The sequence below is a fragment of the Mauremys mutica genome, chromosome 1 (assembly GCF_020497125.1).
Source record: "Mauremys mutica isolate MM-2020 ecotype Southern chromosome 1, ASM2049712v1, whole genome shotgun sequence".
Classification (NCBI taxonomy): Eukaryota; Metazoa; Chordata; order Testudines; family Geoemydidae; genus Mauremys; species Mauremys mutica.
In genome coordinates, this window is record NC_059072.1 from 118,863,044 (window position 1) to 118,881,593 (window position 18,550).

The window sequence follows — 18,550 nt, forward strand, 5'->3', positions numbered from 1 at the left end:
GCACTGTTAGTACATACATTTAAAAAAAACCCTTGATGGAGTTTGGTGGTGTGTTTTGGCCATAGATGTTTGTTTTTGTCCTTGCTGTTCCCTTAAGCAAAGTTCTTGTTGATTGATCGAGACAATCTTTTGGGTTGTCAGACATTGCTTGCATGTGAAAAGTGAGATGAAGCATCCGCGAGTTGTTGGCATTTGTGCATTTGATGGTTGTTCCTTAGCGGCCTGATTTGAAAGCCTAATTAGCATATAAAGGCCAGATCCTTCCGTCTTTACTCATGTGAGTTAATGCTGTCCAAGTCAATGGGGGCCACTTACACAAATAAGAGCTGCAGGATGTGAGCATAAAAAGGCAGTACATTCCACACTCTAGTTAACTTCAGTTGTGTTTTTAAAAACATAAATCTTTTTGTCACTTGAGTTGTAGCTAACAGGTTTTCAGACGGCTGTTAAAATCCAAGCCTGTCAAGTATGAAATTGTCCAGTCAATAAATGAACTTCATGAAATAATCCCTCCACTGGGGGCATTTTAAGGTTTTGAGTCTCTGTAGGAATGGGTTGGGTACCTTCAGGTAACGTGCTGGTGCAAAGAGCCGCCTTGTTGTTTTGAGAATACTAAAATTCTGTTGCTGTATGTGTTTAGCAAACCATGGTGTAGTCTAGTTTCAACAATAGTGCGTCTCTGCCTTTCTAACATTCAAGTTCCTCTTTTTTTAAATTTAAATTGGGTTTTTGGAAACTGGGCTCAAACATTTTGGTTTGGTGGCAACTGAGGGCCAACTTTTTGTTTTGTTTGGTTTTAAATGGGGGGCTGTTCTAATCCTTATCTGTACGTATGCTTGTTTAATTAAGGTAATTTTGGTATGTGACCCTGGGTGGTCCACTAGGATTTCCAGGCTATTCTATGAATTTCTGATGCCCTGCTCCTTCCACTCCCCAGTAGTCCCATGGTCCCATGCTTTTTTGGAGCTGTCATAGCTCTAGTTGAGTGCCTCCTCTTGGCTACTCACCAGACTGCTGTGAAGGGATCCCGCTGCTACATCTCCAGGTGTTTTGGAGTCCAGACACCTGGAAACCTTCTACAAATCAAGGTTAAAACTGTGTTAAAACTAGTTTTGAGTCTCAGTTTTCAATGACCACACAGAGGATTGTAATACCATTTCTCTTTACTTAATCACATGAGAAGTACACAAATCTATGCAAAATAATAAACCTTACATGCATTTCTCTGCCTCAGTATCCTCACCACACTAGGCCAGATTTTAGGTTGGCGGTCAAAGTCGTCTGGTGCTGTCTAGAGTCCTTCATGGCTTGTGTTTTGAAACATGGAACCTTTCCACTTCCCTGATCTTGGCTGGTCTATCACCTTCATCTCTCTTGCTCCATGCTTCCCCTGTGCCTCCCTTCACACAGAAGGGAGACAATAGAGCTTCTCTGAAGGCAGTGCAATGCTGAGAGATTTTAAGGGTCAAGTTACTTATGACTGTATATATGCATGGCTGTTAGTAGGAGAGTGCTAGCACATCTTACCTGATGAGTGTGGGCAGCATTTTTAATTTTGGGTTGAGAATCACATTGCAGTTGTGTTCTGAAATCATGCTGCAGACTTCCAAAGAGTTTGCCAATAGCAGTCTGGCTAACATGGTTCTGGGAAGCAAATCTAAGACTCCAGTGCTCAGGATAACCTTGGTGTAGAACCTACCTGGTTTAGACTTCAGTGTGGTCTGGGTGCTTGCTCCTTTGAGGAGGAATTGTACCTACCCATCCCAGATTTCAGTTGAACAGACTACATACCCCTAAGACTGTTGCATGGCGTTTGGTTAACATTAATGTCTTTATATAGATGGTAAAATAATTAAAGGAGTGCTCTGATGGGAGAGAGAACCTACAGAAAAATACATTTTAATGCTTTTTTTCCCCCAATGTAGGTGAAATGGGTTTTGGCTTTTTGTGTGTGTTAAGCTTTACTTCCTGAGAAGTATGGGAAATGCTTCTGGCCAAATCAAGGGAGTAGAAGGCATTGAAAACAGCAGTACCATTGCAATTCGGCTGCAGAAAGGTATAGGACTGGCTGGTGATTGGGTGATGCTTATTTATGACTTTGAACTGCTGGCTAAAATCAACTGTAGCCTTGAAATTGCAATTGTGGCTCTAAATTACAGCAGAGTCTCCCCCTTTGCCCCTCAAAAGTCTTATTAAATAATATTTGTGTTACCATAGCGTGGACGTTGGTAATCTTTATCTTGATTATGTTTCTTTAATTATGAAACTGCATCATTTGCATAATTATTGGCTGACCTCTCTTTTGCACCGAATCTTGAAAATGTGTATATGCATGCTGTTGTAGACTTTATACACTTATATGAATATGTCCCAGTAGTGCTCTGTACAAGTTCAACAGGCTGTGTGCAAATTACACATTGGAGGATCAGGGCCATAGCACATAATACTGTATAAAGTGTGTGTGTGTGTAGAAGCTATAGATATATTTGGTATGGGGGTATCAACATGCCTATTTATAGATAAAGATATGGGGGGAGGAGAGGAAATCCAGCACCACTGCAGTGATATATCAAGATTGACATGAAAACCAATATTATTCTAGTTAGCAGAGGAAATTCTTTGTAAAGCATGTACAAGAAAGGTATTTAACCCACCTCAACGATTTCCTGCCCAACTATATCCAAATAAAATCAGACACATTCTTTTTTTTTCTGAATAGGGTTATTTTGAAAGAACTCTTGGAACAGAGAAGTATCAACATTTTTCTCCCCTCCCCCATTTTAGTTCATGGTTTTTCTTGTGAAAAGCTTCTAAAATGGCTTTAATCTTGTATTTAAAATTAAATCTGTGAAAGTCTGATTGCGGGACAGGGGTGAAAAAAGGATTTGGTTCAGCATTTAATGCACTGAGGGAAGAGACCTCCTTGCTTTGGGTTTCTGTGTGTCTGGATGGCAGGGTGTGTAATTGCAGTTTTCAGTCTGTCCTGCCAGCCCTTTGCTGATACTGCCTGTGCTTAAGGCCATAAAACTGAGAAACTTTGTGCGTGTGTTTCATGTATGCTCTATTTAGCAACTGGGGAAAACCCCATATATCTTAGATCTTAATTTTTTTTCAGAGTTTGAACATGTCATAACTGGTTGGCACAGAGTATTATAGCTTTTGTACAATTGATTTAATGGAAGAGGGAGGATTAAAACTCCCTTGCGCAGCTTAACTACTTGAAAATATTAAACCAGTAGTCACATAGCACAGGGTTGGAAAATTTACCAGACACCATACATAGCCAGAGGCATAGACAATAAGTGACTTGACCCAAGTTTCACAGGAAGAAACTCAAGACCATCCTTTTTCTACTCTCCCTATCCTCTGCCTGTTTTTTGACTGCTCTCTCTGAGAGTACTGCAAGAAACTGTTTCTGCTGCTGCTTTCTTGGAAGCAGCAGGTTGAAATTGGCATGGTTCTTGTCAATCTGTACTGTTCCCCAGAGTTTTTTAAATAACTGTGAAATGGACCAGCGTCATATCAAGTTCTTTTTGCAATTGCTTTTGGCAAAGTTATGAAGTGCACAGGAGGCACTGTAGCCATTTGTAGATTAATGAAGGGAAATCAAAACACTACAGAAATGGGTGCTGTATGTCTCCTCACTCACCAGTGGAAGCTTCGCACTTGCCATTGGCAAGTAGATTTTTTTCATATTCTTGCCTAATTTATAAGAAAAGTATCCTTCTCCCTTATAGTACACTGAGAGATCACAAAACTAACAGCCAACTACAGGAATAATTATTTTTTAAAAACTTAGATAAAATAGTTTAACTGATGAGTATCATGCATAGTGTGAGGGCTAAACACTTAATGCAAATATTTTCCCTTCAATTTTTTTTTTATTTTGTTGTGCAATTATTACAAATGCCATTTCTAAATGAAACTGTAGATCAGGGGTCTCAAACATGCGGCCCTCGGAGCTCTTCCCTGCGGCCCGCGGAGCTCCCCCAGTTACTTCCTATCGCCGCCAAACTCCCCTCACCCCCGTCCCCCTCCCCGAGTTATTTTCTGTGCCTAAGCTCCCCACGCGCTGCTCCCCAATGTTTGGGGCCGGGTCTCTCCCCTGGCCCCACCTGCCGCCCCCACGCGCCTCCCCCCAGTGTCTCCCGGCCCCCACTTGCTGCCCCCTCACCGCCCGGTAGCCTGCCCGGGAGCTCACGCTGACTCCACTCCTCCTCCGCTATGCCGGCTTCCGGCATCACCTGCTGCCGCAGGGTCCTAGCGCCCCCCTGCACTAGGGCCAGGGCACGCTGCCCTTCCCCTGCCCTAGTCCTGAGACTCTCCAATGCCCCGAGCCTCTCCAATGCCTCAAACCCCTCACCCTCAGCCCCACAGCCCTCACTCCTGCACCCCCTCCTATTCCCAAACTCTGTCCCAAAGCCTGCACCCCTACCCCCTGCCACAGCCTGGAGCCTGCACCGAGCACAGAGCCTGCACTCCAGACCCCCTCCCCCACCCAAACTCCAGCCCAGGGCCTGTACTCCAGACCCCCTCCCCCACCCAAACTCCCTCCCAGAGCCTTAGGCAGTAAATCTAAGTGCGTGTTTTGTCCTTTGAGTGAGGTGCATTACTGAGTGTATATATTTATTAAAACTGCGCGCGCTTAGGGGAGGAGGTGGAGAAGAGACAGGGCAGGGGCGGGGCCAGGGGCAGCAAGGGGGCGTGTCAATGATGCAGCCCTCGGGCCAATGCACTAGTCCTCATGCGGCCCTCGGGGTCATTTGAGTTTGAGACCCCTGCTGTAGATCATGTAGTGGTTGAGAGACAACAATATTTGTCAATATGTGCTAATATTTAAAAAGGATGATCCAAGTAATTATAGGCCTGTCAGTCTGACATTGATTCTGGGCAAGATAATGGAGTGGCTGATAAAGGATTCAGTTAATAAAGAATTAAAGGAAGCATTAATTTTTTAATCAATTCATGCCAATCAACATGGGCTTGTGGAAAACAGATCGTTAGTTTGACAGGGTGTGTGGTTTTTTTTTAAAAATTTTATTTTATTATGAGAATACTAGTGTTGATGTCATATGTTTTTAGGGCTTGCCTACACAAAAATGTAATTTGTGGCAAGCTGGTGAGAGAATGTACCACCAGGAGCCTGCTGGGCACTAACTGTTCATGTGGACCCTGCTGATGTGAATTAATGGACTAGATCAAAATGCATTAACAAAGTGTTAATGCACATTGGTAGAGTCCACATGTATAGTTAGTCTGTGGTAGGCTAATGTTGGATAGATTCACATCCCAGCTTGTCGCAAACTAATTGTTCAGGTAGACAAGCCCTTAGACTTCAGTAAGGTGTTTGACTTTGGTACAGCACAACATTTTGATTAAAAACAATGAATGATATAAACTTAACATGACACACACTAAATGGATTAAAAGTTGGTTCTTGGTAGGTCTCAAAATGTAATTGTAAATAGAGAATCATCATTGAGCTGGTGTGTTTTCTAGTGGGATCGCTTCTTGGCCAGATGGTATTTAATAATTTTATCAATGACCTGGAAGAAAACATAAAATCGTCTCTGATTAAGTTTGCAGATGACACACAAACTGGAGGAACAGTAAGTAATGAAGAGTACAGGTCACTGATCAATAGTAATCTGGATCACTTGGTAAACTGTGCACAAGTAAAAAGTACATTTAGCCATATTAAAATGCATAAAGGTATACAACTAGAAACAGACTGTAAACTATACTTAAACTGGGTGGGACTCTCTATCCTTGGAAGCAGTAACTCTGAAAAAGATTTGGGAGTCATTGTGGATAATCAGCTGAACATGAGCACCCATTGTGATGCTGTGGTGAAAAAGGCTAATGCAGTGCTTGGCTGGATAAACAGATGAATCTCAAGTAGGGGTAGCGAGGTTATTTTACCTCCATATTTGGCACTGGTGTGACTACTGCTGGAATACTGTGTCCAGTTCTGGTGTGCACAATTCAAGAAGGATGTTTATAAATTGGAGAGAGTTCATAGAAGAGCCATGAGAATGATCAAAGGATTAGAAAACGTGTCCTGTAGTGAGAGACCCAAGGAAATCAATTATTTATCTTAATAGAGAGAAGATTAAGGTTAAGATTACAATCTATTAAACTGTAATAAAACTAAAGTACCAACATTGGGAACCAATACTTGACTTTCAGTCTAGCAGAAAAGGTGTAACTGGAAGTTGAAGCTAGACAAATTCAGACTTAAAATAAGGCATGCATTTTTAACAATGAGGATAATTAACCATTGGAACAAATTACCAGAGTTCATGGTGGATTCTTCATCACTACAATTTTCAAAGACTGGATGTCTTTCTAAAAGATCTGTTCTAGGAATTATTTTGGGGAATTTCTGTGGCCTGTGTTATACAGGTCAGCCTAGAGGATCACAAAGATCCCTTCTGGCCTTGAAATCTGAGTCTCTGGGGAAAAGAAGCTTGGAAAAAATATAACCTAAACTCATTGTTGTCATTATAAACAAAATGTACATTTTGAAAATAAGAGTAGCCTTATACTAATCAAAGGACTGCACTCAAAATTGTTTTTCCTTGTTCTTCTTAAAGTTTTTAATTATGGAAACTTTAAATTGAAATGATTTATCTTGCAAATACTCTTAAGAAAAGTGAGCTAGTTTTTCTAGGGCAGATTAAAACTGGTCCAGTGATTTCTCTCCCCACCCTCCCCCTGTGTTCTGTATTCATCACTTCTCTTCAGTATTAGATGGAAAAGGTGATTAGGTTTAAATATTAAGGGGAAGACTAAACCTAGTAAAGAAATTCAGGGTTAAAGGGAAAACTCATACTCATCAAGATTTGTTTGAGTTCATGTGCTTGTTACCTTGTGTACACATATATGCTGTGATGTCTCTGTAATACATATAAAATCTACTGTTGGTTACTCTAGTATACAAGTAATAATTTTAACAGATGATCTCAAATTATTTTGAGTCATTATTTAAACCTCTCAGTGCCTTTGTCAGGTAGGTTAGCTGTATTGTCCCTCATTTTCAAACAGATAAACTAATGCATCAACTGGGACGCCATTAAATCTGAAAGTTCTTGATTTGAGTGGTTTTAAGCTTCACTTGTTATTGCTCAAACAACATCAATGTTGTGGTTGAGTTTTCCTTTTATTAGGATAGTTCTATCTTTTTTATAAACATGTGTAATGATGATATTTGAGATGATTAGATTTGTGCTGGATCAGTCTGGAGTCATTATGGCATTTTCATACGAGCCTGACCAGATGTTAGTATTTGAATTTGTATGTGACCAAGGAGAAAAGAGCTTGAAGGACATTGGAGGAGGAGTAAAAATGCATGACAGCCCACCTCCTTCTCCCAGGGATCATGGTACTAGTCCCGTGTGTCCTTTTTTTGCATAGTGCACCACCTGTGGTAGATGCATTCTGAGTCCTTTGCTATGGCACGTAATTGACCACTGTTTCTTTTAAGGGAAAGAAGGGAAGAGCAATCATTTAGGCCTGGGCTACACTAGCGGGGTGGTTCGAACTAAGATACGCAACTTCAGCTATGCAAATAGCATAGCTGAAGTTGAAGTATCTTAGTTCGATTTACCTGGCCGTCCTCACAGCGGCGAGTCGACTTCCGCGGCTCCCCCGTCGACTCCACTTACTCGTCCTGCCGAGGTGGAGTACAGGTGTCGATTAGCGAATCGATTTATCGCATCCAGACGACATGCGATAAATCGATCCCTGATACATCGAACACTACCCGCCGATGCAGCGGGTAGTATAGACGTACCCTTAGTGTTTACTTAATTCAGTCCTTGTGCTCTAATTCCAACAAACAGATAATCCACAGCATGCTAGACCTGTGGTTTTTTAAACTTCTAGACTTGCAGACTGCTTCATTCATCTGACAAAGTGGGTATTCACCCGTGAAAGCTTAAGCTCCAATAAGTCCGTTAGTCTATAAGGTGCCACAGGACTCTTTGTCGCTTCTTAAGATAGTATTTCTTATGGACAGCCTTCCTATTCTGATCCAGGACTTACCCTGTGGAGCTGGAGTGTTTGATTATATGAAGATGAAATATTAAGACAATGTTTAGGATACAAGATAAAAATGAATTTGGCTGTATCCCACCATTTTATGTCTGTTGTGTATCCTCTTCCTGGTTGTAGGCATTTATTTTTATTACTGCAAGGTCTCTTTTCATGGCCTTAAACCCTCACTGCTCTAATCTGTTCAGTTCCCTTTGCCATTTGGGTTTGCTACCCTGCCAGTATGATCAGAAATGAATGTGCACCAAAGTGAGCATGGCTGTGAGACCCAAGATACAGAGAGGTGCTTGTAATTTAAATGGCCAAACAAACTTTCGGAAACCCTAAGAGGCATGGTCTAGGACTAGGAGGAAGCTTGAAAACAGCAGGATGCCTTGTTGTGACTGAAGCAGTTCTGCAGAGTATACTGTAAAAGCCATCCTCCCAAGAGCACCGTGGAGAGATTGATTATACACCAGCTATGCTCGTAGTACTTTCAAAGATGGACTACTCTCAGGCTTAAACCTTCTCTGTGTGTTCAGATGGGCATTGCGTAGTTGACCCAAGCAGTAAGCTAAGGTATATACCTACTTCCTGGATTGCCTGGATTCACACCCAGGCATACAGGTCTTATTTTAGGCACTACATTTTGGTATAGCAAAGCAGTTGCCTGAAGACAATCACCAAAATGATGATTGTGTGCTAGCGGCAGTACTCAGGGAGGCCTTTAGAAGTCTCCATATATGGGTGGTTATGTGGGTAGAGCCAAATTAATAATGCTAGTTTTGATCATAGTTTTCAGAGCATGCCAGTTACTGGGGAACTGTGGGAGAGAGATGAACGGGGGAAAAGAGCACTCTGCAACCCACTCAGTCACTTGTCTGTGTAGGAGTGAGATTGAGCACGAAGAAGAGGAAATTATTCCTGACATAAGAATGGGCCTGGAAATTGCAGTCACAAGTTGAATGCCTTCTGAGACTTAAAGCTATGTCAGTATGGTATTAACTTAAGTATGTAGAGGCAAGATGGTCACGTGGTTAAGCATTGGTTTAGGATTCAGCAGATGAATGCCTGCCTTTTCCTTTGGGGCCTTGGGCAAGTCACTTTAATCTCTTTGTGCTCTCCTCAATCAAATGGGGATAATACTTCCTTTCTCCAACCCTTTGTCTGTCCTGGCTATTCAGATGGTAAGCTCTTCAAGGCCGAGACCCTCTCTTACTCTGTGTTTGTACAGTGCCTAGCACAGTGGGGCCTCACTCTCGTTTAGAGCCTCCAGGTGCTACTGTAACACAAATTATACTCCACCTTGGAGTGACGACAGGCCATCTGGATATCATACTCCATGCCAGTCTCACATGAGCGCACTTGATCTCTGTCCAATTGTATATTGAAATCAAGAAACAAAAGAGAAAGTATTAACCAATCCAGCAGACATTTCTTCCAAGAAGAGATGATTCACGATGATCTTGGAACCCCATGTTAATAACTCTGTCTGTAAGAGCCCTTGTCAAGGTGCTAATCATGTAAGATCTACTATTAGGAACCCACATGCCCCAAGAACCCAGGTAGCTTTAAGTATTTAGGCAGAGTTCTCTGAGAGAATATGTACCTTAGTAGGCTGCCTTAATTATACTAGGGCAAGCATAATTCCCTGGCACTTCAGAATGTGTAGAATTAAAAGGACACTTGATTGAGGAGAGACAAGATGTGTGAGGTAATGTGTTTTATTGGGAATGGTCCACTTCACCTTGAATGGTCCCTTGAAATGTGGGTTAACTACTTGTATTTAGCTTTGACACTTTGAATAAATTTCCCAGACCTGAAGAAGAGGAGCTCTGGGTAAGCTGGAAAGTTTGTCTCTCTTACCAACAGAAGTTGGTCCAATAAAACATATTACCTGACCCAGCTTGTATCGCTAATATCCAGGGACTGACATGGCTACACCATCACTGCATACAACACTTGATCAAGAGACAGATTAAGAGTGTGTTCACCAAGGAAGTAAGGGACAAGGCAACCTACCTTTTCCAACATCAGACACTTGTACAAGGGATAGCCCTAATCTTCCCTCAGTACATGAGCATTACAGGGGCTTGCAGAAGTACCACCAAAGCGGTGAGACCTGACCACTTCCACACAAGATAGTACTTAAGGCTGGGGTTAGGATGCAAACACTCTGCACATCTGTGAAGAAAAGGTAGGAGCTTCTTCCCTGTGACATCAGTGTATTCCACCATCCGGTGTTCTCTTGTAGGCTTCCTGGAGCTGCTGATGGTGCAGTGTGTCTCAATCCTGCCTTGACCCTCTGACAACTATGACTGAAACTTACAAAGCCATGGTAGAACCTTTTTAACATATGATGTTCAGGTAGGCTACCATATTCAATGTAGTTAGGATAGGGCAAGGAGCCTAGGATCTGACCCTGCAAGTGTTGGCCTTTTAAGTCCATGTTCCCCCTCTCCCCACACCTTTGTTTCTATTTTTCTCTCTACCAGGGCCGGCTCCAGCTTTTTTGCCGCCCCAAGCGGCAAAAAAAATAAAAATAAAAATAAAGCCACGATCTGTGGCACTTCAGCAGCAGCTCAACCGCACCGCTTCATACTTTGGCGGCAATTTGGCGGCGGGTCCCTTTGCTCTGAGAGGGACTGAGGGACCCACCACTGAAGACTCAGACGTGCCGCCCATTTCCATTGGCCACCCCAAGCACCTGCTTTGTTCGCTGTTGCCTGGAGCTGGCCCTGCTCTCTACTGACTTTTAGCTTTTTATTTACATTGTCTGAATGTGTCCCATTTCTTTCTTTCTCTCTCTCTCTCTCAAACACTTTTCAGCTATGTGCTTCAGTGGAGATCTGGAGCAATTTTGAAGGTCATGTACCAGCTGTGCGATTCTGGAGGCTTTTTTGAGGTTGCAGGCATAGTCTGAAATTTGAAATTTGTTGTTGACTGGCAGGCATTGTTTTGGTAGTCTTAATGAACTATGTACCTGCTTCACAATGTTTTGTTCTCTACTTATATTCAGAACCGTATAAGAACAGCTCTGTTACGCCTCACCCCTCATCAGACTAGGGATAAAATGGAAATTTATGTGCCTGCATAGGTACCATAGCATGTTGCCATTTATAGTGCTGACAACATCTTTGCATTGTCCTACAAAAAATAAATGCTTGGTTCATTTTTTGATACTTTAAGGCAGCAGCACAAATAGGTGCTGGAGCCATTACTGTATAATAAAACTGTATTCTTTAGTTCTTGGTACAAACTGTATTTCAAGAATACTTTACAGAATTAAATAACATTGCTGCAAAGCTGAAATTAAATACAAAAGTGGGGAAGAGAAATTTTAAGTAGTATTGGTAAGAGATGTTTTTGTATCAAATTTGCATAATGCATGTTACATCCCACTGTAGCGGCTGGCCTACTTAGAGGACAACAGCCTACTACAGGTATCTTCTAATAGTTGCTCCTCCTTAGATCAAGTGTTCGAGGTCTGTACTGTGGATCTGACAGTCTTGGCTTCAGACTCCACTGATGGTGCTGGGAATCCTTACAGTTTCATAAAAGATTTGAAAAGGGGAAAATGGATAAAATAGAGGTACAGGAACATACCTCTCAATTGCCACAGTCAAGATGTGGGTTGTGATGTGTGACAAAACTAAATGTGGGGGGAAATGGAAAAAAAATTCATGCAGGAGGATTCAATCCTTTACTGTAAATAACTATTTTTTAAAAAAATCAGTTGCATGATTCTGCATTTGACATAAATAATATGCAACAGTAAAAGTGAAGGGGGAACAACATTTATGTTGATCATAGGTAGTGAAGTAAAATGAGTGATGTCCCTCAAAATGAGGGACAGTTGAGAGGTTTGTTGAGGAAAGCTTTTCTGGATGGCAGTAGGTGCTGTATTGAAGGTTCTTCCAGCGTTCATGTAAGTAACAGAAAACAGTCTATAGGTGATAAGTATAGAGGGGAAAGAGATGAGGCTCATTAGACAAGTGGGAGCAAAGCTATAAGGCTTTTAAAAATGATGACAAATTTCTGTCCTTTTAAGGCCAGATTTACACAGAGCTCTTACTGAAAATTTCCCACCATCACAGTCACCGTGGTGTAACTCCACTGGTGATAGCGATGGTGGGTTTGCCAGTGTAGAGAAATGTTCATGATGGGCTATCTGTTGGACCCTGAAATCAATGAGGCGCATGTCAAAATTATTAGTGGATGGAGGCAATGAGGTGGCTAGTAGCATTCTGGAGTCTGGAAAGATGGTGTTTGGGAGGCCATGGGGAAGGGAATTGCAGGAGTCCAGGTGAAGCTAACCGTGTGCCTTTGCTAAGGCTAATGCACATATTGTTTTCAGCTGAGACTTTTCTAGTAGTAGATCTATATAATTCCTGCTAATCCTGAGGAATTCTGGCAGGTGTGACTTGTTTTTTTTTTTTTTTTTTTTCCCCCCCCACGAAGGACACAGCAATTTGTTTTACAACTAGTTTTACACTTCTTTTTTTCTCACATTAAATGCAATCTATTTTTTTTAAAAAAAGTTTCAGCTCCACATATCTGTTGCGTAAAGTTTGAGAGGAAGTCATTTTTCATTAGAATTGAACTCCCAAGGGAGAGGTGAAGCCTTCTTAGTTGTGAATTATATGCAACCCACTGCTTAACTCTGTTCAGCGTTAGAAAAGTGAAATGCAAAAGACTTAAGAAATGACAGTAATTACTTGTGCACTGTGAAGGGAGGCACACCTACACTGCTTTTTTGGATGTATGCAGCCTTTTACTCTTCGAAACTTACTTTTTACAGCCTTTAAGTATATGTTGGTACCATAATTCCTGTATGAAAGTGTTTACAATGTTTAATTTAAAGTAAACACATTTTGAAATGTTTAAGAACATTTTTAATTCAAAATTCTCCCCCCCCCCCCACATTTGCTGCAGGTTTAGTAGCAGCTCTGTAATTTGTAGATTTCTAGGCTCCCCTAGCATTCTTCGGTATTATCTAGGGCCTAATGTGATGCACAGTGAGTGGGAAAAGATTCTCGGGCGTACTGGTCTGATAAACTTTCTTTGGGAAATAAAAAAATGAGAGCGAAGGGGTAAAGGGAAGTACTGGTTTCTCCCGTCATTCCCATGGGATTTCTGCTGCTCACTCATTGCTTCCCTACCTTTGCCAAGAGGCTCATCATCCTCACCCCTTCCATCTTCTTTCTATTTAAAAAAGAAAAACTTAATTTACTGCTGGAAAGGGGATGCCCTGTGCAATTTCACTGTCTATGCTCCCATAAGACCATCTCTTACTTTGGAAGTGCAGAACATTCTGAATGTGTCAAAATCTATCATAACAAACCAGCCCACTGCTACAGTTAGAAAAGTGAAATGGAAAAAGACTTAAAAATATTTTGAAACTATAGTCATACATTAACATGGTGTACAAACAGACAAATAATTACATTCATTTCTTAACACCTTTGTTAAAAATACGTTTGTTAAAAAGACTTCTTAGGGTTGCAAAATACATAGCTTCATAGATTTGAAGGCCAGAAGAGGGACCACTGTGATCTTGTCTGATCTGTATAATATAGGCAACAGGACTTCCCCAAAATAATTCCTGTTTGAACAGCAGCATATCTCTTAGAAAATCATCCAATCTTGATAGAAAAATTGCCAGTGATGGAGAATCCACCATGTCCCTTGGTAAATTGCTCCAATAGTTACAAATTTATGCCTTATTTCCAGTCTGAATTAGTCTAGTTTCAACTTCCAGCAACTATATCATGTTACACTTTTTGTCTGCTAGATCGAAGAGCCCATTATCAAATATTTGTTCTCAGTGTATAGGTATTTATAGACCGTGTGATGAAGTCATGCCTTACCCTTCTCTTTGTTAGACACAAGGAGTTTAATCTATTTAGCTTATCACTGAAAGGCATATTTTCCAATCTTGTAATCATTCTCACGGTTCTTCTCTGAACTGTCTCCAATTTATCAACATCCTTCTTGTATTGTTATCAGAACTGAACTCAGTATTTCAGCAGTGGTCTCGCAGCAGTGCCAAATACAGAGGTCATATAACTTGTCTATTCTTACTTGAATTTCTCCTGTTTATACGTCCAAGAATCGCATTAGCCCTTTTGGTCAAGGTGTTGAACTAGGAGCTCATGTTCAGCTGATTATCCACCAGGACAGTCCACCCCCAACCCCCCAAATCACTGCTTCCCAAGATAAAGTAATTCAAAATATGGCAAAGGGGAAAAGTACACTTTTAAAAAAATGTGTGCTCACATTGCTACTGCTAGTGTGTGACTCAACAGCAACACACAGGGTAAGGTAGGAGAGAGGTCCTGGAGGCCAAATTTAGTCTGCTAGCTAGGTAAGAGATTAAAGTCCAGGCCCTCCATGGTAGTACTCTCTGAAATGCTTCTAGGTCCATGTGCAGAGCCAGTTAGACAGGCAGAACTGCAGGGTCTCAATGCACGGATGAGATAATGGTGTTCAGAGGAGGGATTTAGATTTATTAGGAACTGGGGAACATTTTTGGGAAAAAAGGAGTCTATACAGAGAGGATGTGCTCCACCTAAATCAAAAGGGAAAAAGATTGCTGGCATGTAAAATTAAAAAGGCTGTAGAGGAATTTTTAAATTAAGGGCTGGGAGAAAGCTGACAAGTGTGTAGGAGCAAACAGTTCAAATAGATGCATTCCTTAGGGGGAGCATTTATTAAAGGGGATACTCAATGTCAGAATAAAGAGATAATAGAAGTTGATCAAGTGCAGTAGGAACGGAAGAGAAACAGTCAAAAGAAAGAGTCCCATTCAGTTACATCGGATGAAGGCAGATAGCTGAACATTGACAAATTTTATAAGTGCTTGTATACAAATGAAAAAAGTCTGAATACTAAGATGGATGAATTTGAGTGCCTGATATTAAATGAGGATATTGATATAACAGGCATCGCAGATGTTTGGTGGAATGAAGGGACACGGTAATACCAGGGTACACAATATATAGGAATAACAGAGTCGATTGCAGAAGTGGGGGAATGGCACTATATGTAAAAGAAAGCATAGAGTCAAATATTTTAAACATTTCTAATGAAAAAAACATTATCATAGAATCTCTGAGACAGAAATTCCATGCTTGAATACTAGGAGTATAGCAGTAGGAATGTACTACCGACCACTTGAACAAGATGGTGACAATGACTGTGAAATACTTGTTGAGATTAGAGAGGTTACAAAAACAGAAAACCCTATAATAATGAAGGATTTCATCTATCCGCATATTGGCTGAGAACACATCCAAGATGGGACGCAGAGATAAAATTTCTAGACATGATTAAGGACTGCTTTTTAGAGCAGCTAGTCCTGGAATCCACGAGGGCAGAAGCAATTCTTGATTTGACCTAAGTGGCACACAGGGTCTGGTTCAAGAGGTGAACATAGCTGAACTGTTCGGTAATAGTGACCAGAATGTAATTAAATTTAATGTCCTTGTAGGGGGGAGGAGGGGAAATACCAAAGAAACCATGGCAGGAACATTTAATTTAAAAAAGGGGGAGTTACACAAAAATGAGGAGGCCAATTAAGTGGAAATTAAAATAAAGGAGCACTCAAGGAAGATAAGGCCATTGTGGAGATGCTAAATGAATTCTTTGCATTGGTCTTCATTGTAAAAGATGTGAGGGAGATTCCCACACCTGAGCCATTCTTTTTAGGGGACATCTGAGGAACACTCCTAGATGGAGGTGTTAGTAGAGGAGGCTTTCAAACAACTGATAAATTTAAACAGTCATAAGTCACCAGGACCATATGGTATTCACCCAAGAGTTCTGAAGGAACTCAAATGTGAAATTGCAGAATTATTAACTGTGATGTATAACCTTTTGTTTAAATCAGCCTCGTACCAGATGTGCTGATGGATAGCTAATATAACGTTGATTTTAAAAAAGGGTCTAGAGGTGATGCTGGCAATTACAGGCCAATAAGCCTAACTTCAGTACCAGCAAATTGGTAAACCCTGTAGTAAAAACAGATTTATCAAACACACAGATGAACACAATATGTTGGAAGAGTCAACATGGCTTTTGTAAAGGGAAATCATGCCTCACCAACCTATTACAATTCTTTGAGGGAGTCAACAAGCACATGGACAAGGGTGATCCAGTAATTCTTCTTTGAGTGCTTGTTCATGTCCATTCCAATCAGGTGTGTGTGCGCGTATGTGCACGGCAGCTGGAAGACTTTTCCCCTAGCAGCATCCGTCGGGTCGGCCTGGACGCCCCTTGGAGTCGCGCCTTCATGGCACTCGATATGGAGCCCTGGCAACCCACCACCTCCTCAGTTCCTTCTTACCACCCAATGACGGTTAGCTGGAACATCCCTTAGCATTGGTAAGCGCCATTCGGAGTGTCCATTGTATATAGTTCTTCATACCGTTAATTAGTGTTCATTATTAGTACTTGCAGTGTAGTTATATTTAGTGTTAGTTTTCCTTTGTGGGTTCTCCCCCGCACCAACTCTCCCAGAACCGTGGTATGCTGTGGTCCCTGGGCTTTAAAACTTGCGAGGCCTGTGGCAAGCACATTCCTGAGAGTGACTTGCACACTTCGTGCTTAAGGTGCCTAGGGGACAGTCACCAGAAAGACCAGTGCAGGATTTGTCATCTTAAAGTCCTTCTTATGAAGGATGCGCTCTGGCCCTAGTGAGACCTTGGATGCCTAGCACCTTCTCTTTGGTGCAGAGTGCTCCGATACCATCCACAGGAGAGACAGTGCCAAGAAAGAATTCCTCTTGAGACTCTCGGCACGGTCACGGCTCCTCCCATGTACAGGTGCAGGCAGGCACCGGTTGCAATCGCTGGTGCCACGAAAGAAAAGGAGGCTGGAGAGGGGCAATTCTCGCCTGGCCAAGACCCAGGAGCCAGACGCTAGTCGGGCCAAACCACTGCGGCCCCTTCGGCTGCTAGGGTCATGTCAACTCCTGCCCCAGTGATGCTACAGTCGAGTCTGGACCCTCCCTGCTTGCTGGCCCCACAGAGCCAACATCTGCAGCTCCCATCGACTCTGGAGGTGTTTGTGGTGGCCCAGGACTTGTTGCGCCTTATGGCGCCATTTTCCCCACCCAGGAGGGATAAATTGCTTGCACCATCTTGTCCCATGGCACCGTCAAGGGGAAAGCCGGCTATGATGTCACAGCGCTCGCCATCCCCAGAGCTCCCCCGGCACCAACAGCCCAGGTGTGGGAGCCAAGCCGGTCCCCTACCCCACGCCGTGAACTGTCAGTGCCTTGCACTACAGCTCCTCCATGGTCTTCCTTCTTGGAAACCTCAGAGTTGGAGTCTGATGCCATTTGCTCTGATAGGAGTAGGAACAGGAGATGGAGGTCTCAGTGGGATCATCACACTTTTCCTGGCACCGTGGCCTGCGCAATGGCAACACCCAATGCAGTGGCCCTTCTGGATGCCCTGGGCCTTCCACCAAAGCCAAGGAGTCCCATTCTAGAGTGTCGTTGGTAGCTTCAGCTACCTTTATACTGCCTCTGGCTCCGTCGGCTCCGGGAATACCAGGACAGGCTCAGTCACTTTCCGATGCTGGGTTACCCCCACCCACAGCACCGATGTCGGCTCCCACGATACCACTGCCGATCACATCGATGCCGCCAGTATCTACACCGTCACCAGCACCACTGACCCCAACAGCTCCAGCACCAGCGGTCCTGACATCGGCATCAACTCTTCCGGCGCTGGCTTCTATAGTGCTGGCACCGAAGGTCACGGCACCATCGAGGTTGACATCAGTGTCCCGGGACCCCCAGGAGCCGCAGGACCCCCTGGGTGTAAAGGGAAGGGACCAGCCACCACTTCTGGGGCTTTCTTCCTCTTCCTCACCAGATGAGGCACTGGTGAGCACTTCTACACCCATCTGATTGGAATTGACATGAACAAGCACTCAAAGAAAAAACGGTTACTCACCTTCTTGTAACTGTTCTTTGAGATGTGGTGTTCAAGTCAATGCGGAGTAACCGGCAAGAAGGAACTGAGGGGATGGTGGGTTGGCAGGGCTCTATATTGAGTGCCATGAATGTGCGACTCCAGGGGATGCCCAGGCCGACCCGACAGATGCTGCTAGGGGAAAAATCTTCCAGCTGCCATGTACGCATATGCGCACGCACCTGATTGGAATGGACATGAACAACACATCTTAAAGAACAACAGTTACGAGAAGGTGAGTAACCATTTTATATAGTGTACTTGGACTTTCAGAAAGCCTTTGACAATGTCCCTCACGAAACGCTACTAAGCAAGTAAGCAGTTATAGGATAAGACCGGAAGGTCCTCTCATGGATCAGTAACTGGCTGAAAGATAGGAAACAAAAGATAGGAATAAATGGTTAGTATTCACAGTGGAGAGAGGTAGAGAGTGGAGTTCCCCAGGGATCTGTATTGAGACCAGTTTGTTCAACATATCTGGAAAAGGGTGGGAAAAGTGAGGTGGCACAGTTTGCACACAATACAAAATTACC

The 18,550-nt window shown here is 42.7% G+C and overlaps 1 protein-coding gene across 2 annotated transcripts in view; it reads left to right on the forward strand.

Annotated features, from left to right (window-relative positions):
* The window catches only part of PDE3A (phosphodiesterase 3A), a 351,301-nt gene that overhangs the window by 23,327 nt on the left and 309,424 nt on the right, over positions 1 to 18,550 (forward strand). Inside the window, exon 1 of one of the 2 annotated variants that reach the window (XM_044992896.1) lies at positions 10,144 to 10,401. The exons of the other annotated variant lie outside the window; for it this stretch is intronic. The gene's annotated coding sequence lies outside the window, so the exon portion shown is untranslated. Of the gene's footprint in view, positions 1 to 10,143; positions 10,402 to 18,550 lie in introns of those variants that run through there. 2 annotated transcript variants of the gene reach the window in all.